The sequence below is a fragment of the Nicotiana sylvestris genome, chromosome 3 (genome assembly GCF_000393655.2).
Source record: "Nicotiana sylvestris chromosome 3, ASM39365v2, whole genome shotgun sequence".
Classification (NCBI taxonomy): Eukaryota; Viridiplantae; Streptophyta; class Magnoliopsida; order Solanales; family Solanaceae; genus Nicotiana; species Nicotiana sylvestris.
In genome coordinates, this window is record NC_091059.1 from 167,906,994 (window position 1) to 167,930,447 (window position 23,454).

Genomic DNA, 23,454 nt, shown 5'->3' on the forward strand with positions numbered 1-23,454 from the left:
CGGTTTTGAACACCCCTAGTCACACTCGAACTAGATACACTTCAACAGGTATCAAGATATAGAAAAATAAGAGCTTCAAAATAGAAATAATAATGTATTGCTTTGGAAAGCGTGTTACCATGTCCTACATGAATTTGCAACCCTCTTTACACAATGGAGGAGTCCTAAACTCTATAAAAAGGCACTACTACAAAAAGGGCCTGCAATTATTTAGTGACAACCGGTCAATTAACTAATAGATTCTTTAAGCTGAAATATTAGCGGCACATGATCATTAGCCACTAAAAAATATCCTTTTATCGACAATATAATAAATTGCCACTAAACATTACTAATTAGAATAAAAAAATTTATTATTTTAACTTTCCATCCGCATCCCAAAAAATAATAATCTTTCCCTCCAATTTTTGTTTGGACAACAATGAATTTAATCCCTCCAATTAGGAAATAATAGGAAAACCTATTCCCTTTATTGAAGGGATACAGAATCGTGCCCTAGCCTACATCGAATGACACGATTAATGAAGTCGCGATAACTCCTCTGCAAGCCTGCATCGATCAGGTCTCCGGCAACTTTTTCTAGAGATTAATTAATCCTCTTCTTTCCAAGGTATAACTTCTCTTCTTACCCAGCAAGTGTGATTTGCAATTGAGTTTGGATTGGTGCTGCTCGATTATGCTCAATCTTCGTCGTCAGTATTCTCCCTTTCATCCGTCGCCAACTTCTCTTTTGGTGTAGGTTCAAGCTTGTTGTAGAAATCATTCTTCTCCTTCACTTTCTTGTCTTTATCGGCAAAAAAATCTGCTTACAAGGTACAAATTTGTAATTTTTGATGTCCAACTATTGTGTTTTGAGATTTGTGAAAGTATAGCTTTTCTACATATGTTAAGTCGTTTGTGATAACCGACTGCCGTTAAATTGATGTGCGATTGATTGGGTTTATTCCTCCTCTACTGCTTTATGAATTGGTTCCTCTGTATGTTTTCTAAGGCTACTGTTATTCTTGTGATTGTTCAGAAATTTTCTACATATTGTGCTTCAATTTCGTACTGGTTTCATCGCCCCTTCGTCGAGTGTATTTGGAAGAGGAGTTTTGGTCGAAGATGCTTGGGAAATAGCAAAGAGATACTTGTCCTCTTACTTCTTGATAGATATTCTTGCAGTTCTTCCTCTACCACAGGTTAGAGTGATTTCTCTTATTCTTCTTTTTTTGGTTGATAATATCAACTTGCTGTCCTGAGTGACCATTAGTCCATGGTGATACATTGCCTAATTGGAAGGTCATGTCCTCAATGTCCGTCTATTTAGGCTCACTCAGCCTTTTTGCTTTGTTTGGCATTGTCTTCTTCAGCACCTTTGGTCTTTCTTTTAAAAATGTTGTTGAAGTGTTAATTTAATAAATATTCTTATTTATTGGATAACACATGGTTGGTCGACTGTGTGCAAGATTTATGCTGCTTCAAACAAACAATGTATCCGTTTGTCATGGAGAATGTAGATTTTCATGATATGCAGACCTTTTGGCATTAAATGATTTTCTAAACTTCTGTTTTTTCATGCGCTTCATGATATTAAGGATTTACTATGTTGTTAAGCTAGAATCTCAGCTCTGAAACAGATTGTACAGCGACTAGGTTGCTAACCATAATCATGCTAGCTCATTTCAATGCAAGTACAAATTCTAGATTTATTGTTTTTACTCATGTTGTTTTTCTGTCTTTTCAGGTTGTAATTTTAATTGTAATTCCTAAATTGCGGGGTGCTAGATCTTTGAACATGAAGAATTTGCTGAAATTTGTTGTTTTCTTCCAATATATTCCGAGGCTCCTTCAAGTTTATCCTTTATATAAGGAATTCACAACTCACTGAAACAGCATGGACTGGAGCTTCGTTCAATCTTTTTCTTTATATGCTTGCCAGTCATGTAAGTTTGTAATAACTAATAAGCTTGGTTATAAAAGGCTATCATACTATTCACTCAGATAGTTTAAACTAATGTGTTAGAAAATTACTTTCGGAATGGCACCTAAGGTCTGGCTTGTGGTCAAAGAAGTGGGTACAAACTTTGGGGACTAGGGTTCAAATCTCAATGTAGACAAAATGTTACCCGGTGATTTCTTTCCATTTGTCTCGGTGAGCAAATTACCCTGTACCTTTGCTAGTGGGAGGTAGTAGGTACCCAGTGGAATAATTTAGGCGCGCACAAGCTGTCTATGACACAACTGTTATAAAAAGAAAGTTGGGATGGTTGTATTAAAAAGTGTCTTTTTAAGCCTTGATTTTATTTTTGGTCCCAATTGGTGTTGTAGGAATAAAATTTGTTGATTTTCACTCATCTTAAGTTTTCGCTGGCATGCAAACATATGATTACTACAGATATTCAATAATATTAGCAAGTAGTTAAGTCATAATCTTATAGTCCGTTATCTGTGCACTATCATTGTTGAAACATTGATAACAAGTTATTCTCTGCCTTTTAGGTACTTCGAGCGTTTTGGTACCTGTTTTCAATAGAACGTGAGTCTACTTGTTGGCAACGAGCATGTGAAAATTCATCTGCGTGTCATCTTTCTTCATTGTACTATGATGATGATCATACATGATTTAAAATATTGCTAAATAGTTCATGTCCTATAGATACACCAACGCAACACTTTTTGATTTTGGGATATTCCTTGTCGCCCTCCAATCTGGTGTTGTGGAATCAATGGATTTTCCGCAGAAGTTCTTTTATTGTTTCTGGTGGGGTCTGCAGAACTTGAGGTATGCTTGCTATATTTGCTTGAGTTTTGCATATTCAACTGCATGTTTGCTGTTGATATTTTTGTATGTATCACTCTGTCTAACCTCATATGCATGTTTTATATTGTTGTTCTCCAACCATGTATTGCAAACTGAGGTAGGAAGAGTAAGAAACTCTTTTTGATAGCTTTTGGCTTATATTTGTGTATTTGTGGCTTAGCATAGTGCACTTCACATGATGCTAGACATTGCGGTTGTCCCTTTTCAAAGGAATGTATCGGTCTCTAAAATTGATATGCCAAGGTGAGGGGGAGGGTAGGAGATGGATACTTGTCATGCAAGATATATCTCAATCTGTCCATAAAGTCCGGCCTTAATTTTTTTTATTTTTTAACAAGTTATTTTATAGCATTGTGTATATAAAGTTTTGAATAAACACATAAAATTATTGAAGTTTTGAGTAAAATAAAGATAAACTAAAGAATATAAAGCGCAAGTTATAGAAAAGGATAAATTGATACTTGGTAAGCAACTTCGTAGTAATATATCTAAAGATGAATGAACAAGCAAATTTAGTTAGTTACATTATTTGTATCCAACATGAATAGGAATGGTTTCGCAATTGAAGTTATTCAACAAATATAAATTCAATAATGATCAAATGAGATTCAAACTGTTTATCAAGAACGTCTGTTTAAAAACCTTTTGGAGGTGGGATACTTCTAAAATTATTTGGAGGACTATACTGTTTTGATATAACTCAAAGAAGGTGAGCAACATTCCCTTATAATATGAATCATTCGAATGAGTAACTAACCTGAGTGGTTAAAAGGAGCTATAAAGTTCATGTGTATGACTGTTTCAATTGCATCTTTCGAAAAAAATGATTCTTACACCTTTTTGAACAATTAAAAACAAAGAAAAAATGATTCTTACACCTTTTTGAACAATTAAGAAAGCAAATTGGAAAATAAACTAGTTAGTAGTTCATGTAAGTATTGTTCAAACAACAGAAAATCTGACAAGAAATTATAGCAGTAAAGCTTTTCCTTAAAGTATTGGTTTAGTAAAGCTTTTCCTTAAAGTATTGGTTTACTTGTTCCTGTAAGCTTTCGTTTTCCGCGTGCATACTTTATGTCTGCAACCTTAGAGCTGGAAGGAATATGAAAGGATGGTTGCATCATCTTCATTTCTAGACTTGTAAATAAGATCAGTAGCTTAGATAGTAAAGTTGTATAGGAACTAAAGAGTCTTTTTTGTATACTGTCTTTAGCTGATATAGCTAAGCTAATGCACTGTACTGGTTTTTCACGGCTGATTAATGAAGCTTGTAATTACCAAAATAAAAACTTCAGTATCTGACAAGAAATTAGAGCAGTAAAACTTCAGTATTATATACTTTGTGTAGATTGCCTCATGCATTGCAGGGATTTCCTCATCTTCTATAAAGTCCAATTATTCTTGCAGAACTGTTAAGTTCCGTGATATGTGGTTTAATATTACATAAAATGAAATGAAATAACTAAGTGTGAGGAGTACTTGTATTACACACAATTATGGTGTTGTTCTTGTCACTACTTGTAATTTCAGAATACACCCTTTTCTTCTTATGTTCCTCTAATTTCTCCTGGAAGTCTGATCCATTACAACCCTCAGTGTGGCATCCCTCAGTGGCTGCAAGATTTTTGTGTTCTTTTAGGCATGGAAAGTCCATGAACTTGTGCAAATTGGTATTTAACATGTAGTTGGTTCACAGCTGTGATTACTTATCTTTTCACTGCCCGCATGGTTGGTCTGATGGTGCTGTGCATTAGACAGTGTACATGTTTTTACTGTCTAAATTGGTATAATTATCTGTGTCTTGCATTCCTCTTATATTTAGTGTTGCGCTAGTAGGAGAAGAAGATTTTCTTGCTAATATGTACATCTAAAGTGCATCGTAAACTTTCTTAGTTGTGTTTAACTGATTGTATGCATACCTTACTCTCATTTTATCTGATTTATCGTCGTTAAGGTTTGTTTTGTTAGGTTTCGCATGACACCTTGTCATTTTAACCCCAACATACGTATGACTAGTGAAATAAATTAATGGTGAATCTTGCTCTATTTGTCATTCAATCTCTCTATTCAACGGAAGTACAAACTGTACAAAGGAAAATAAAAGATTGGCCAACAAAGATAAATAACAGCTCGATCATTTGTTTACCCCTTGTTTTTGGGTTTTTCTGCTTTCATTTACCTATAAGAAGGATCGAAAAATCGAGATTCTATAGCGTTATAGCCACTTCGTTTTATCAAGAAACTAAATGAATCATGTTACTGGAAGTCTTTTGATACATATTTGTCTTCGGGACGAGGAAAAATATTGCATATGTAGACTTCCTTCTATTCCCCGACAGGCATGGAACCAAGCCACTAAGGCCAGCCATTGAAAAGCCATAAGAATGGGAATAATCTTTGGCAATGTGAAGTTTGTCAAACTTGTGATCACAACACACAACAATAGACAACTCTAATCCCTCCATACATAATCTTCCATCGTGCTGCACCAAGTATTAGGGGGTAAAGTTCTTGGACAATGAGTTTTGACCTTTTGTGGAAAACTTGATGAATATAAAATATTCATATATTATATACTTAAAAATATACTATTTTAAATAAAGTATTTATATAGTATTTCGATTCTCTATATTTTCTAACAATGTTTTGCGGGAGATAAGAATGTTATTAATTAAGCAAGAAAATGAAAGAAACAAGAAGGTCCTAACATATTCACTCCACAATGCAAGAAGATCACGACATATCTTCTTCATGACATATCTTCCTCGACATACATCTTCCTCAAGACATATTCTCCTCAAGATGCATCTTCCTCAAGACATTCTCCTCAAGATGCATCTTCCTCACTTGAGATCACAACACTTCAAGAAGAAATGCACTTCTATAAATAGAAGGCAATGTGTATGAAGCATCGAGGAAAAAAGGAACAAAAGAGCCACTTTATTTTCTAAAGCTTTGGTTACTTATTATTTCTTGTTCTTCTTTCATTACTTCTTATAATTTTTAGATTTCCTAGTAGGATTGGCAATATAGGCCATATTATGGAAGTCTTTTCTTTTTCAAATACTCGATAATGGAGTAGTGTCTTTTTGTTGGGATAGTTGATGAAGCTTGAATATATATATTTACAATAGTTTTCTCAATCTTATTACATACTTGGCATGAGGTTCTCTAGCTCCACTTTTATATTGTGCTGGGGTGTTAGATTTTAATTAGCCACATCTATCTATTTATTTCTCAAGTTACTTGTATTGATTTTGTAATTCTCACGAAGCAAAATCGATACATACTGACTAGTGTGAATCAATAGATAGAGGGTAATTTTCAGCAATGTAGCATTTCAAATCTTGATTTTTGCTTCAATTTTAATTCTCACGGAGGAATTGTTATAAGCAATATCATTGATGTTGTAGTAAAAATATTCTTACGAAATTTTTACTACCTCTTAGCACAATTCCTCAAGGAGTATTATTAATTGTTTACTTTCTAGTTAGCAAAACATAATTGTATTAGCAATAAGCAATTGTTCATTAGTGAAATATATGTAGAAATTGAGATTTCATTATAAAAATATCGTCAAGTGAATTCAATGATTCCCAACACTTTTTAAATATAAATTTTCCACAAGTTGTTTTTGTTTAAGTAATTTACAAATTCAAAATCCTATTCTTTTCATCAATTTGATTCTCTCAAATAGTAGCTAAAATATTACAAGTTTGTAGTATAGATTTTCCAATCTCTGTGGGACGATATCTTAAACTATATTAGAATTTGACTAAGCACGAGTAGGAAAATCCTATACACATTGGCCTCGTCAAATTTTTGGCGTCATTGCCGGGATTGGCATAAATCTACTTCAAATTAAATATTTTATTACTAATTTAAGAATTTATTATTGTATGTATTGGTATCCTTATTTTTGTTAGTATATCGTCACCTGCTAAATATTTCGATAACTATTACTATTATATCCATTCTAACGTTTTTTTTCCGTAGTAATATAAAAGTTTTTTTTTTCTTTCTTTCTCATTGTTGTAACTATTACCTACCGTTTTCATTATTAATATGTGTAGATATAATTAATGTGTATATCTATAACTCTTATGATATTGTCAGCAACTTCACGTCATAGCACTTTCATCATAATATACTATTTGTACTAACTATCTTTTCCTTTAATATTTATAATTATTATCACTAAGTGTACTATTCACTACTACTACTACTTTTCTTTTAGTGATACTGTTATTGTAGGAATTAAGTTTAATTGTCTTTAAAAAAAACTTTAATTTTTTTTACTTCAAAAAAAATCACTTAATTTATGACCCGCTCTTCTACAAAAGAGTTGGCACATTACAATCCTGAAATTGAAAGATCTCTTCGATTATGCACGAAAGAACAAACATCATCTTCTCAGAGCGCAGCTTGTGAAGGAATGAAAAATCAGGGAGTAGACGATATCAATCCACCCGAAGTACCACCGGTCCTTTTAGAAGATCAATTTGATGAAGTGGCGCCAAGACCAGCAAACAGAATCCTTAGGGATTATGCTAGGCCTGACCGCTTCAACTGTGAATCTAGTGTTAGAAAACCCCCAATAGCAGCCAACAACTTTGAAATTAGGACCAGCCTAATTCAAACAATTCAACAATCTTGTATCTTTACAGGAGATTCAAGTGAAGATCCACACAGTCATTTAATTGATTTTCTGGAACTTGTTGAAACTGCTAAGTGTCACACCTCCTTTTTCCTCCCCGTGAGGGGATATAATGGAGTTTTTCTAATTTAAGTGACAATCGAAACGAGATTATTTACATTAAATCAGAGTCGCCACTTGGGATAATTTATGGTGTCTCAAGTCCCCGGTTTAAAATCCCGAATCGAGGAAGGTTGACTCTTATTTACGGTGCGCGAACCAGAAATCTGGGTAAGGAATTCTGTTAACCCGGGAGAAGGTGTTAGGCACTCCCGAGTTTCGTGGTTCTAGCACGGTTGCTTTGATCATACTTGGCTTATAAAAATTGCTCAATTACTGATTTTAAAACCTATGTGTATTTTCCCTTTACCGCTTTTTAATTAGGAAATTGTCTTGAAACAGGTTACGCGTACGTATACCCATTTGTTTGGCACGTCAATTAATAACGCCTTATTATTATTATTATTAAGAGAGTTTGGCCTAAGTTGCGCGAACACATACTCCGGTTTTGTTTTTTGAAATCGTAATTGTGTTACGCGGACGTATATACAATCACAATTGTGTTTTTAAACGGCCCTAAAGGCTTTTCTACGAATATTAATCATTTTTATATCTAGGTTATGAAACTAATGCGAGGGCCACGTAATTTGTCATTTTTATTATTTATATAGCCCACCTCCACTATTTGAAAGAAATTAGTTGTCTACATGTTAAGGGATTGGACTTTTACTCATGGTATACTGCTTGTTTAAGTAAAAAGGAGCAGCCCACGTTGGATTGCTGAAAGGCCCAAATAAATAAAGCCCAATTAACTAACATTGATGCGGACCTGGTATACGAGTCGCTGGGCTCCAAGTGAGCCCAATATCAAAATCTTAGAGATATCATGGACCATTCTCTATTTCGAACTTGGCCTAGTGATTAAAGGCCCACAATACTGAAACTCAGATTCGACTTTCAAGGCTTGGGCCAACAACGAGCCCAACTGCAAATTGATAACTCCTGAAGCTCAAACATACTAACTCTAATATTAACTTTAACTTCTACTAAATAATTTGAGAAACTTACGAAATGAACACAATTAATGTCTATTATATAGATGGCTAAACTAACATTTATACCCTAACACCAATTAACACCAATTAACACCAATATATTGATGATAAAGCTTTCAACATCTTAATTTAAGATAAAGAATTCAAAGGCTTCTTATTAAACTGACCAAAACTCCATATGAGCTAACAACATACACGAAATAGGATAGTAAATACTAACATATCCTCAACTCGAAACAGTAAGGCGTCAATCCAAACCAGTAGAGTGACATTATGACTTAAACATAATAGTAATGAATACATGCTCCTCTCAACAGTAATGAATACAAAGGTTGCCTTACACATTGATCAACAAATGAACTAGCTATTCAGCCTTGCAAACACATATAACTTCCAGATCTTAACCAACATTTATCATGACCTTTCATACACATTTAGCAACCAGCATAATGAATTACAAATTATTACTACTACATCATTCCTTATTCAAAACAGAACTGTAGGAGACACAGAAAAATTAAATTGAATCAGATGACTTTTAAAAATGCAGAAACATCAAGCACACGATTATGTTATTACAAACATCAACTTGAGTACACCAAACTTCATGTTCATCCCCTTTTCACACATTAGAAGGTGAGATGAATACCTGGAAAGCAAAGCACAACAAAAATGAAGGATCAGCTTAATGACAGCAGCAGCTAGCCCAGATTCAACCAGTTAAACAGTAGATTCAGCTTAAAAACCCTAGAAGATATATGACAGTTCAATACACCGAGTCCAAACCAAACAAAAGCCCAGCAAAACTTAAAATCCAGAACTTGATGATCAAGCTTAAACCATTGTTTACTCGGATGGGTTAAAAATATTTTCAGGAATTGAAAAGAAATCAAAATCACCGAGAGTTTTTGATGAAACAATAACTTTTTCCAATTTTTAACCTTTTTCTCTTTTTTTCTCAGTTCTCGAATATCTTAGCTCTCTTTCTCTCTTTTTTACTCTATAACTCTCTATGAACTCAGTGTATTTTCTGTGTCCCCATTTTCAGCCTGTTCAGCCCTTTTAAATAAGCATTCAGCTTAGTGCCTTCTCCATTATCAATTTACCTTTTCATTTCTTAATTGTCCACTTAACCTAGTTAGTGTAATTCTAACCTTACCACTATTGAGAAGCTTCTTAATTAGGTGAACACTTTAAACTTATACTAATCAATTCTTATCAACATAATTAAAGTAGAGGTTAAACCAAACTATTGAACTTAATCCTAATTATTCTGATTAAGTGATTAAACGAGATACAATTCAAAGTCTTAAAACAAACTGATATCCCAATTATACGAAACAAATCCACAAAACCAATCTAAAGAAACAAACAGCGGACAGAAATAATTTATACCAGAGGACTGGTCGAATTTCAATTGAAATTGTCCAGAAAAAGAAAAAGAGACGAGAAAGACGAACATTAGAATAATACTAATAAAATATAAACATAGAAGCAGGATAGAAACTCACCAGTCAGTAGTAATTGAAGAAAACCTTCGAATCTTCAATTTTTAAACCAGATTTTGACTTTAACTGTGTGTTCTTATCAAGAACACACAGATAAAGTCAAAATTAGTTTAAAGTATCAACGAATCTTGACTCTGCAGTTTTAGGTTTAAAACTTAGATTCATTATTCGACAAGTTCTGGTTTGATTTGAGGGTAACAGATCGTGGATTAGGGAAGAGGGGAGTGATGTGGCTTCGGGGTGTTAATTTGGGAGGCATTGGAGGCGCCGCCGCCACCGGAAGGCTGTGGTGAATGGTGGCGGCTGCTAGGGTTCATCCCTTTAAATCGAGATTTGAACAGTTATAGGAATGTTCGAGGGAACTGGAGCAAGGATTTGGGAAGAGGAGGTTGTGACGTTTATGGAAACCATATGAATCATGAATGCCACACAATCAATCAAAATGATGAACAGGTCAATGCAATATGTTACAAGCAGTACCTCTTTGGAAGTCCAATGACACATAAACATCCAGGATTTCAATGGAGCAATCCAAATGGTGCCGAGAACTCTCAGAGCTTCCAGAAGCCATAGGTACAAGGTCCACCTAGTTACCAAAATCAAAACCATGGGCAATAAAATTTTAGACCTTATCAACAAGCAACTCCATATCAGCAAAGGCCTCAGCAAACACATTCAAGTCTTGATGACCTTTGGTATAAATGCATTAAGGTCACTGATGAAAAAATGGAAAGCCAAAATTCAGCCTTTAAAAATTTGGAAATCCAGCTGAGCCAATTGGCAACTCTTGTGTCAGAAAAAATTCAAGGCCCCTTACCAAGCAATACGGAGAAAAACCCAAAGGAACAACTTAAGGCCATCACCTTAAGATCAGGTAAGAAGCTTGATGAACCCAATAAAGTCAGACAAGAAAAGAACCAGTCAGAACAACGAGTAAACAAGGGTAAGAATGTTGAAACACTCTCTGAACCATTAGAAGATAAAGAAGTCAAGAAAAAAGAAGAGAAAAATATTGAAAAAATAATTCCTCTCCCTGTGACAATTCTTTTTCCATAAAAAATGAAAAGAGAAAAGCTTGATGGCAAATTTGCAAAGTTTTTAGAAATTTTGAAACAAATTCATATTAATATTCCTTTCACTGATGCTTTGATGCAAATGCCTTCATATGCAAAAATTTTAAAAGAAATTTTGTCAAGTAAAAGGAAATTTAAAGAAAATTCTGTAGTAATGCTTACTGAAAAATGCAGTGCTATACTTCAAAATAAGCTACCATAAAAACTTGGTGATCCTAGCAGTTTAACAATTCCATGCACTTTGGGAGGAGTGTATTTTGAAAAAACACTCTGCGATTCTGGAGCTTCAATAAATTTGATGCCACTTTCTATCTTTAGAAAATTGGATCTTGGTGAAATGAAGGACATAGGTGTTTCTCTTTAGTTTGCAGATCATAGTACTAAGAAACCTAAGGGAATAATTGAAAATGTGCTTGTAAGAGTATATAAGTTTGTTTTTCTCGTAGATTTTATAGTACTTGAAATGAAAGAATGTCCTGATGAACCAATTATTCTGGGTAGACCATTTCTTGCTACAGGTGAGAAATCATAAATGTCCACCAAGGACAGCTAATTGTAAAAGTTGATGAAGAAAGGGTCATTTTTGACATGCAAAAGATTCTAAGATTTTCAGAAGATGAATCATCATCTTCATGTTTTTCAATTGACATGATTAGTTATCTTACATATGAATATAGAGATAATCAATTAACTCAAGACTCAATGGAAAGATGCTTGTCCAAATCAGGAACCACACAAGATGATGATCCCATCATTAGAAGAGAAGCTGAAATATTGGAAAACGATTATGAGGATCAGTAGATGCAACCAGAAGAAGTTCAACCAAAAATTGAACTCAAAATTCTCCCATCTCATTTAAAATATGCTTATCTTGAAAAAGAACAATGTCCAGTGATTATTTCATCTTCTTTGACTGCAGAACAAGAAGAAAGATTAATTGAAGTCTTGAAAACACACAAAGGAACCTTAGGGTGGACTATAGCAGATATCAAAGGGATTAGTCCGACCGTTTGTACTCACAGAATCCTTATGGAGGATAGTTACAAGCCAATAGTCCAACCCCAAAGGAGATTGAATCCAGTAATGCAGGAAGTGGTAAAAGGAGATTGTACAACTTTTGGCAGCAGGTATCATTTATCCTATTTCAGACAATCCTTGGGTAAGTCCTGTTCAGGTAGTTCCAAATAAAGAAGGTATGACAGTTATTAAAAATGAAAATAATGAATTCATACCTACCAGGACTGTCACAGGATGGAGAGTCTGTAATTGATTATAGACGTCTTGATGATGTTATTGGAAAAGATCATTTTCCTTTGCCATTTATTGATCAAATGTTGGAAAGAATTGCAGGATATTAGTTTTATTGTTTTCTTGATGGCTATTCAGGGTATAACCAGATACCAATTACATCAGAAGATCAGGAAGACAACCTTCACCTGTCCCCATGGAACATATGCTTACAGGAGAATGCCATTTGGTTTGTGCAACGCCCCTGCTACATTTCAGCGTTGCATGTCAGCAATTTTCTCTAACATGACCGAGAAGTTTCTCGAGATTTTTATGGATGATTTTACACTCTTTGGAAAAACATTTAAGGATTGTCTTTATCACTTGACTTTAATTCTTAAGAGATGTGAAAAGACAAATTTGATTCTTAATTGGGAAAAATGTCATTTTATGGTTACTGAGGGAATTGTTTTAGGACATAAAATCACTGCTAAAGGGATAGAAGTTGATAAGGCTAAAATTGATATTATAGCAGGATTACCCCATCCCACAACTGTTAAAGGCATTAGAAGTTTTCTAGGTCATGCAGGTTTTTACAGACGGTTCATAAAAGATTTTTCAAAAATTTCAGAACCGCTGACTAACCTCTTGATGAAAGATACTAAGTTTAGTTTTTCAGGTGATTGCCTAGATGCATTTGAGACCCTTAAGAAAAAGTTATCAACTGCCCATGTAGTTGTGTCCCCTGACTGAAATTAATATTTTGAGGTTATGTGTGATGCTAGTGATATAGCAGTAGGAGCTGTTTTAGGCCAGAGAAAGGATAAGATTTTCCGTCCCATTTACTATGCTAGTAGAACAATGAATGAGGCTCAACTTAATTATGCCACAACAGAGAAAGAGTTACTAGCAGTAGTATTTGCGTTTGATAAATTTCGTCCATATTTGATAGGAACTAAGGTCACAGTTTTCACCGATCATGCAACTTTGAAATACCTCTTAGCAAAGAAAGATGCTAGACCTAGATTGTTAAGATGAATTTTACTTCTGCAAGAATTTGATCTTGAGATAAAAGATAAAAAGGGAACGGAGAATCAGGTAGCTGATCATTTGTCTAGATTAGAAAATCCTCCCCTTGATTTTAGTGAGATAAAGGAAGAATTTCCTGATGAACATATTTTTTCAATCGACTCAGTAGTGACTCAACCACCCTGGTTTGCAGATATTGCAAACTACTTGGTTGGAAAGTGGACATCCCAAGATCTCTCATACCAACAAAGGAAAAAACTTATATCTGATGCTAAGTATTATCTGTGGAACGAACCTTACTTGTTTAAATTTTGTGCAGATAATATCATTAGAAGATGTGTACCTGAAGAAGAGATGACTAAAATTTTATATCGCTGCCATGATGGAGCAGTTGGAGGTCATTATGCAGCAAATCGAACAACTTTTAAGGTTTTGGAAGCTGGATTCTTCTGGCCAACACTCTTTAAAGATGCACGAGCATATGTTGCACAATGTGATAGGTGTCCGAGAACATGTAACATCACTAAAAGAGATGAAATGTCATTGCAATCGATACAGGTATGTGAAATATTTAATGTTTGGGGAATAGATTTCATGGGACCTTTTCCTTCTTCTAACTCTTTTGAATATATTCTTGTGGCTGTGGATTATGTGTCAAGATGGGTTGAAGCGATCCCCACAAGAAAGAATGATGCTCGTACAGTATGCAATTTTCTTAAGAAAAATATTTTTACTAGATTTGGCACACCACGAGTCATCATTAGTGACCAAAGAACTCATTTCATGACTAAGCAATTCTCTACTTTGCTATCAAAATATGGTGTGACTCATAAAACAGGAACACCATATCATGCTCAATCTCAAGGACAAGTTGAAGTTTCGAATCGCGAGTTAAAAGAATTCTTGAGAAGACAGTTGGAATTTCTAGGAAAGACTTGTCTTTAAAATTAGATGATGCATTATGGGCTTATCGAACAACGTTCAAAATTCCAATTGGAACATCTCCATATAGACTAGTCTTTGGAAAAGTTTCTCATTTACCGGTTGAATTAGAGCACAAAGCTTTTTGGGTATTGAAAGTGCTAAACTTTGATTTGACCTTTGCGGGTAAAAATAGATTTTTTCAGGTTAATGAATTAGAAGAGCTGAGGTTGGAAGCCTATGAAAATTCCAGAATTTTCAAAGAAAAGACAAAAATATGGCATGACAAGTTGATCCGACAAAAGAGTTTCAAAATTGGAGATTTGGTACTTCTTTACAATAGCCGACTCAGGCTATTCTGTGACGATCCGACCCGTCGTCTCGTGAGTTACCGCCCCGTTTTCCCCATTTCCTATTTCTTTATGCTTCATTATCAGTGTTGGGTGTGAACGAGTTGATTTGGATTGGTTTTAGTAGGAAATGAGACACTTAGTCTCTTTAAGGAAGGTTTGTTTTGGAAAAGTCAACCGGACGTTGACTTATGTGTTAGAGGGCTCGGATTTGAATCCCAATGATTCGGTTAGCTTCGGGGGATTATTTGTGACTTAGGAGTGTGATCGGAAGTAATTTTGGAGGTCCGGTGTAGAATTAGGCTTGAATTGGCGAAGTTAATATTTTGGCGAATTCCGGTTGATAGGTGAGATTTTGATTTGAGAGTCGGAATGGAATTCTGAGAGTTGTTGTAGCTTCGTTAGGTGATTTGGGATATGTGTGCAAAATTTCAGGTCATTCGGACGTGGTTTAATTGAGTTTTTGATGCGAAACATGAGTTAATTATTTAGCGAGCGAAATGAGTATTGAACTGAGCAAATGAGCTCTGAATTGAGTTTCGACTAAAGCACTATATTTGTATTATTATTTGTGATTCATAGGAACAAGAATCATCGAATTACGAGGTCTCAGGCCCGAGAAATGAATTTTTGAGTAAAATTGCTTTCTGAAAATATTTAAGGAAAATGGAAATGAAATTTGATTAGAAAGTGATGGTATCGGGCCCATATTTTGGTTCCGGCGCCTAGTACAGGTCTTATATATGGTTTAAGCACTCTCTGTAAAGTTTGGTTAAAAATGGACGTCGTTTGACGTGTTTCGGACTCAAAATGGAAAATTTGATATTTTATGAAATTTGAAGGAATTCTTGGATTTTAAAGCTTATTTCGTGGCATATGACGTTATTTTGGCGATTTGATCGCACGGTTAAGTTCGTATTGTATTTTGGTACATGTTGGTGTAATTGGTTAAGGTCCCGAGGGCCTCGGGTGGATTTCGGAAGGTTAACGGAATGGAAATCGGATAAAAAGATTGCTGGAATTTTCTGCTGCAGAAGTTGTCTTGGACAACAACTGTGCAATCGTGGAGCCTATTTCGGAAGCTTATATCTCAAAATACATAAGGAATCTATAAATTTACAAAACATTAAAGTTGTAGCTCTTGAATCCTAGTTTCCAGAAAGCTAAACCATTAATTATTCCGACATTGATCGATTGAATAAGGGTTGGTAAAGTTGTTTTGAAATTTTCCAGAAATGTTTGATGCGAGGGGGCTACTTTGGAAGCTTATACCTCGAAATCCATAAGGAATCTGAAAATTTGCAAAACATGAAAGTTGTAGCCCTTGCATTCTAGTTTCCAGAAAAGTAAATCATTCATCATTCCAATATTTGTACAGAAAGTTATGATAGATTTAGTGAAGGCTGGGACTGCCTTTTGTTTTGGCTGGAAATAAGTGCAAGTTGCATTTCATAGATGCGACTTGCCTGGAAAACAACTTATATTCGGGAATTAGCCATTTTTATACATTTGTGACGATTGTAGAGCTTGGGAAAAGAGATTTTCAACAAATTTTTCAAGGGAAACATTTGGGGTAAGTGTTCTATATCCGAAAGTGATTATATTTCATAAATACATGGTTATATTCATCGTTTAATTCAGATTTAAATGGAAGAAATTGGAATTTTTGCAAAACTTTTCAAAAATGAAAAATTAAGATTTGGAGGTCGAGTTGTTGTCGGAATTTGATAATTTTGATATGGTTGAACTCGTATCGGAATGGGTTGTCGGATTTTATGAGTTTCGCCGGATTCCGAGACGTGGGCCCCACGGGTGAATTTTGAGTGTAATTTCGGATTTTTGATGGAAAATGTAGAATTCCATATGGAATTAATTCCTATAATTTTTATTAACTGAATCGAATCGTTATGGCTAGATTCGAGGCATTCAGAGGTCAATAAGGGGCAAAGGCATCGCGAGCTAGAGAATTAGCCGGTTCGAGGTGAGTAATTGATGTAAATGATGTCCTGAGGGTTTGAAACCCCGGAATTTCACATCGTAACGCTATATTGAGGTGACTTGCACGCCGGATAACGGGCGTGGGGTAGAGCACCATTGGGGATTGTGACTTGGTCCGTCCCGAGAGATGTTTTTACCGTGTTTTCTACTTGAACTAAATTGAGAATCATCCTTACTTGGATTTAATTGTTACATTTGGGCTTCTTGCCAATTATTTGAATCTTTCAGGGATTGATATCACTGCTTTCGCATATTTTGCATATCATTTGACCTCAGTCCAAGGTTTTAAATACTGTTTTGCAAACTCAGCCATCTTTCTAAGATTTAAAAACTTAAATGATATTTCTAAATGATATTTCGGGCTGAGAACTATTGTTTTACAAATGCCCAAGGGGCTTATGATGGTTTCTGGACTGAGCATGGATCGGGCTGCGCGTCGCAGCAGTATTACATTGATATTGAGGCCGAGAGCCTGGTTGATTATACTGAGATTGATATGAGGCCGAGGGCCTAGATTTGATGCCACGAGATGGCTTGATATTGCACTTGGGCTGTAGGAGCCCCTCCGGAGTCTGCACACACACCCAGTGAGCGCCGTCGACGATAAATAAATGGATGGCTCGGGCTGCACGCCACAGTGGGTACTAGAGTGTACCATCATATGCATTGCATTGCACTCATGCATTTGTTTTTATCGGTTATACTTGTCTCAGTATTTGGTACTCTGATTTAATTGACTTGTTGCTTCACTAATTGTTGTTCTAAACTGCCAGTTATAGTTTACTTGGTATTTTTTCCCATGATTTTTTATTCTCAGCCTTTATTTATGTTTATTACTCACTAGGTCGGAGTACTCACATTACTCCATGCACCTTGCGTGCAGATCCAGGTACACCACAGGCTGAGTGAGGATTTGTTTAGCTGAACAGCAGTATCTGGGAGTATTGAGGTAGCTGCATGGCATTCGCAGCCTTGATCTCTCCCCTCTATCTCTATCTTTTATTCCGCATTTTTCCTAGACAGACTTGTAATAGGTGGATATTCTGTATTAGAGGCTCATATTCATGACACCGGATTCTATTGGGCTATGGTGTGGTATTTTAATTGAACTTCCGCATATTTTATTATTAATTATACACTTGAATGTAATGACTTAGTAAATTCTCTGTGATATTTATCTATAATCTGAATAAGAATTTGGGTTAATGTTGTTGAATGGTCGGGCTTGCCTAGCAGTGTGTTGGGCGCCATCATGACCGGGGTTGGGGTCATGACATATTCCTTGGAAAATTAAAGTCCAGATGGACAGGTCCTTACAATGTTACAAATGTTATTTCATATGGTGCTATTGAGATTCAACAAATTAGTGGTGGAGACAAATTTAAAGTAAATGGTCACAAACTAAAATTATATTTTGGAGGCCAATTTGAGAAATAACCATAAGTTACCCTAATTGAATGAAGAATCATGTAGAAAATAAGTCGAGTTGGCGACATTAAACTCAGAACTACATTTTCCTTCCCGTAGCCATTGAGGGTGAAGCAATGGAGCCTTATAAGTCCCGTATAAATTTGCATAATAAAATTTCTTAGCCAATTGATCTAGTTAATATCCAGGTTATTGTACAACCAGAACATTTTATGAAGGCCTCTACAAAAACAGAGTCACATATACAGGAGTAATTCCATGGTGATCGGTATGCCTGAGTGACTGGTTGGTTAACTATTTAATTGTGCAAATTAATTACTGGCTCGGGTAATTTTTTGGTTTATATTTAAACCAAGACCAAATGGCTGATAAGGTCTTAAATTAGTCAGTCTAGTACATATAGAATATGTGTGATCACAGTTTCTTTCAAGCTTTCTTTTGTGATTGTAAATTTGAAAGCCAAAAAGATTTTTTTTGTTTTTTTAGATGTAATATATATATATATATATATATATATATATATATATATATATACCGCTATATATTTTAAAATTGTACATATAAAAAATTATTAGTGGTAACAAAATAATATAATTATTAGTATTTGGCATTAGCCTGCTGGTTATAAAACTTACCCTTGGTAAATACAAATAAACTCATCTTTTATTTTATTCTTAATTGTTGTTCTTGTATAATATTAAAGTTTTAAAATAATTATTCGCATGGTTTCAAACATATTTTTTTCATTTATTCCATATAACTTCCATGTTTGTATTTGTGTTTTTGTGATGACAATAATGAATCTCCTAATCTGAGAAATAGTTGGAATTGAGAAGCATTATGATATCAACAGGTAGAATCAATTAAACTTTGCTAGAACTTGCCCATAATGTCTATCAAGGCGAAATTATAGACAACATTGAGTTTTAAATGAAATTAGGCTTTCCTTGATTCACTTTTTAGCCTCTCTGTTTCTACCACTATACACACACACACACATATATTTTCCTTTAGCACCCAATTTTGAGCCTTATTAAAAAAAAGAGAGAAAGGATAAACCAACTCTTCTTGATACACCATATTGGTTTAACCAAAGAAAAAAGATTTTTTCCAGCTATAATTGAGCGGAAATGGCTATTTCAGCACGAGATGAAGGAATACTTTTGGTGTAAAGTTTGTATTCAGAGAAAGGTGGATTGGTTTGTATATAAAGTTTAAAAAAATGATGTGAATATACTTATGGAATAAATTCTTGGTGTAAGAAGTTAGAACTTATGGAGAATGTTTCTGTTGAAAGGAATGTTGACTTAATTAGTTTTAATCATGGGACTGAAGGCATCTCTAGAGTTTATCTTCTTTGTATTAAGTTGTATTAGTTCCTTTGGTAAAATAATTGGCTCACATTATAAAGTTGGAAGGAACACAGTCACCATAAATATTTTATTTACCCTTACACGCACTAAGCCTAACAATAAAAGCCTGAAAAAGTCCTAAAAAGATTTTAAAAATCAATGTTGATTCTACATTAGTGGAGATTGATATGAAGGGCAAGCTTATGGACAAAGTTTGAGAAACTCAAGGATTATGATCATAATGTTATCAATCTCAAAAAGTTCGTCAAAGGAGGAGAGAAAGTTTTTGTCAAACAAAAGCAGAAGTAGAAACAAGGTAAAGATTTGGTGACTTGAAAAACTTATAGGTTTTGAATGTTATGTGAATTTTTATTTTCTTACTTTTCTAGTCTACAAGAAAAAATAATTACTAATAAAATAATTCTCCTCGAAGACGAGCAATGATTCAAGTATGGGGGAGTTTGATGAATATAAAATATTTATATATTATATACTTAAAAATATACTATTTTAAATAAAGTATTCATATAATATTTCGATTCTCTATATTTTCTAACAATGTTTTGCAGGAGATAAGAATGTTATTAATTAAGCAAGAAAATGAAAGAAACAAGAAGGTCGTAACATATTCACTCCACAATGCAAGAAGATCACGAAGCATCTTCTTCATGACATATCTTCCTCGAGATAGATCTTCCTCAAGACGCATCTTCCTCAAGACATATTCTCCTCAAGATGCATCTTCCTCACTTGATATCACAACACTTCAAGAAGAAATACACTTCTATAAATATAAGGCAACTCTCTGTGTATGAAGCATCGAGGAAAAAAGGAACAAAAGAGCCACTTTATTTTCTAAAGCTTTGGTCACTTATTATTTCTTGTTCTTCTTTCATTACTTCTTATAATTTTTAGATTTCCTAGTAGGATTGGCAATATAGGCCATATTATAGAAGTCTTTTCTTTTTCAAATACTCGATAATGGAGTAGTGTCTTTTTGTTGGGATAGTTGATGAAGCTTGATATATATATTTACAATAGTTTTCTCAATCTTATTACATATTTGGCCTGAGGTTCTCTAGCTCCACTTTTATATTGTGCTGGGGTGTTAGATTTTAATTAGCCACATCTATCTATTTATTTCTCAAGTTACTTGTATTGATTTTGTAATTCTCACGAAGCAAAATCGATACATACTGACTTGTGTGAATCAATAGATAGAGGGTAATTTTCAGCAATCTAGCATTTCAAATCTTGATTTTTGCTTACTTTAATTTTAATTCTCATTGAGGAATTGTTATAAGCAATATCATTGATTTTGTAATAAAAATATTCTCACGAAGTTTTTACTACCTCTTAGCACAATTCAGGCAAGACAAATATTTCGGTCTTATCGTCACTAGTCGTAAGTTAGTTAATAATATAACCTCAAGGAGTATTATTAATTGTTTACTTTCTAGTGAGCAAAACATAATTGTATAGCAATAAGCAATTATTCATTAGTGAAATATATGTAGAAATTGAGATTTCATTATAAAAATATCGTCAAGTGAATTCAATGATTCCCAACACTTTTTAAATATAAATTTTCCACAAGTTGTTTTTGTTTAAGTAATTTACAAATTCAAAATCCTATTCTTTTCATCAATTTGGTTCTCTCAAATAATAGCTAAAATATTACAAGTTTGTAGCATAGATTTTCCAATCTCTGTGGGACGATATCTTAAACTATATTAGAATTTGACTAAGCACGAGCAGGAAAATCCTATACACATTGTCCTCGTCAAAGATGGAAATAGTATTTTGTAAGCATCTCCGTTTACTCTTTTCCTTTCTTTCCCTAGTGTTCTGTGATCCATGCTCATATTACCTCAAGCACATATTAACTTACATACACTTTCTTTGTCTAATCTATTTAGTATTATTAGCAGATTAAAGTGACATGCTTCACTTTTATCGCAGTTTCTCTTCCCAACATTGCATGAGCATTGTGTGTTCTCTTTTACTATATGGAACAATTGACTTTTCTAATCATAATTTCAAGCAAGCTTTAACTTAGCTTGGAATTGAGGATTATTATATTTCATCTATTGACATAGTTATTTTATAATTTCAGGTCATACAGTCTAATGTTCGATAATTTAGCGGGTGGAAGATTTCAATATGACAAAGAGTTGCAGAAATTATTTGAAGATTGTTATTCGTTAAGATTAGTTATATAATGACATTAGCTATTTACTTCAAACAATATAAGGTTATCTTTTAAGTTACTGTGATATTAATTTGGATTAGTACTTCCTTTTATTTGTTAAGATTTAATGTGATATATTATGGTTTTATGAATTAATATTAATATGTTTTGTTATTTGCATTAATTTCTGGTTAGTAGTAGCTATTATTAATGGTGGCTAAACTTATTGTAATAACTTGTGACTTTTAGTGCCAATTTAACAGGATATACCGGCTATAACAATGGACGATAAAAAGACAAATTAAGATGTTTATATAGGGATATTGTAGCCATTTATTAGTATTAAAAATGACTTTTAGCGGCAATTTAATTGGCTTTATTACCCTTTAAAATGGATGCTAAAGGGGCATCCTAGTACGTTTCTATAAGAGCTATTGTTGCCACTCTAATTGCCATAAAACAAATGTTTTAAATTTAGCGGCTATAAAAATAGTCGCTAAAGGAGCATTATTAGCCGTTTTTAGAGTGAGTTTATTAGCCATAATAATTGTCGCAAACATTTGCCATTAAAGCAAATTACTTTTAGCGGCAATCAGTCATACCTTTTACCAGCTTTTGTTAGAAACGTCGCTAAAGGCTTTACTGACCCCAGTTTCAGCGGCGAAACACCAATTGTCGGTAAGTGATATAGCGGCTATTGTAATTGCCGCCAATGTTGTTTTTTATTGCCGCTAAAGTCCCTTTATATTGTAGTGAGGTAAAAAATCTCCTGATTAACTAATTGTTGGTTTCTTATCGATACGTGCCGAGACCCCGCCGTGATATCCGCCGGTCACGGATATTTCAGTCTTTTGTTGGTTATGCTAACAATATTTCTTCGAGCTCGTTCGGGATTAGGGTCGACTCCTGGAACTCGGACTCAATCTCCTCGAAGGCAGGCGTGTTGACCCCGGGTTCTAGCCCGGTGGGACTTGGAGTCGATCCTCAGTCCTTTATTGCCAAGTTCCGAGCCCGACCCACCATGTCGCAGGTGAGCTCGATTTCGACGGTATACAGATAGTCCCCTCATTTTTCGGAGAGTAGACGGCGAGAAACGACATGAGCTTCCAATTCTTACTTCGATACCCCGCGACAGAAATGACAAAACAAATGAAACGTCTCGTCAGTCAAGTCTTAATGACATTAAATGCTTGCCAGTTGCCGGTTGGCCATTCCTGGATGCGAACCATCGCTGAAAAACCATAAATATCTCCTCATTTGTTCATTCAAACTTTACATCTAAACCTTCTGCCTTCTTACCTTAGCAATCTCCATACTTTCTGGCACTTATATCTCGGTTATTTGAGATCTTTTATAAGAACTTTTGCTCGTCTTCATCCCAAACCATCAAGTGTACTCCTTTAACTCCTTATTTTTCGTCGATTTTCAAAGAAATGGCGGAGACTTCAAAAACTATTCCCCCAAAAAAACTCATTCTACCTCGTGGCCAGCTACCGAGGAGACTGTTCCACATACTGTTGTCGAGGAACCAACATAGGAACCCTCATTGAACGCGTTCGTCCCTGGAGGATGTTCGATAACCGCCAATTTTAAGGTCAAAAAACCTCCCCCCCCTACAAGGCCGGTGTGAGGAGATCTCTAGATACGTAGGCTCGATTACCGAAGAGGTCCTCCATAAGGTAAAAAAATGTTGCAATTGGGTTGACAAGCATGTGGTGGTTCCTAGAACCGATGAAGACATGACCACTAACGACGAGGGATACTTAAGTGTTTACACTTATACCTTTATAGTGGGCTCATTGGATCCGGTCATCATCGACTTC

The 23,454-nt window shown here is 34.7% G+C and overlaps 1 long non-coding RNA gene across 1 annotated transcript; it reads left to right on the top strand.

The window, feature by feature from the left end:
- The first annotated feature begins 419 nt into the window (after nucleotides 1-419).
- On the top strand, nucleotides 420-17,753 carry LOC104236766 (uncharacterized). Its single transcript, XR_011406239.1, has 7 exons — nucleotides 420-610; nucleotides 740-813; nucleotides 1,019-1,181; nucleotides 1,727-1,925; nucleotides 2,482-2,764; nucleotides 13,711-13,949; nucleotides 17,544-17,753. It is a non-coding gene; the product is annotated as an uncharacterized lncRNA (long non-coding RNA).
- The last annotated feature ends 5,701 nt before the right edge of the window (nucleotides 17,754-23,454 follow it).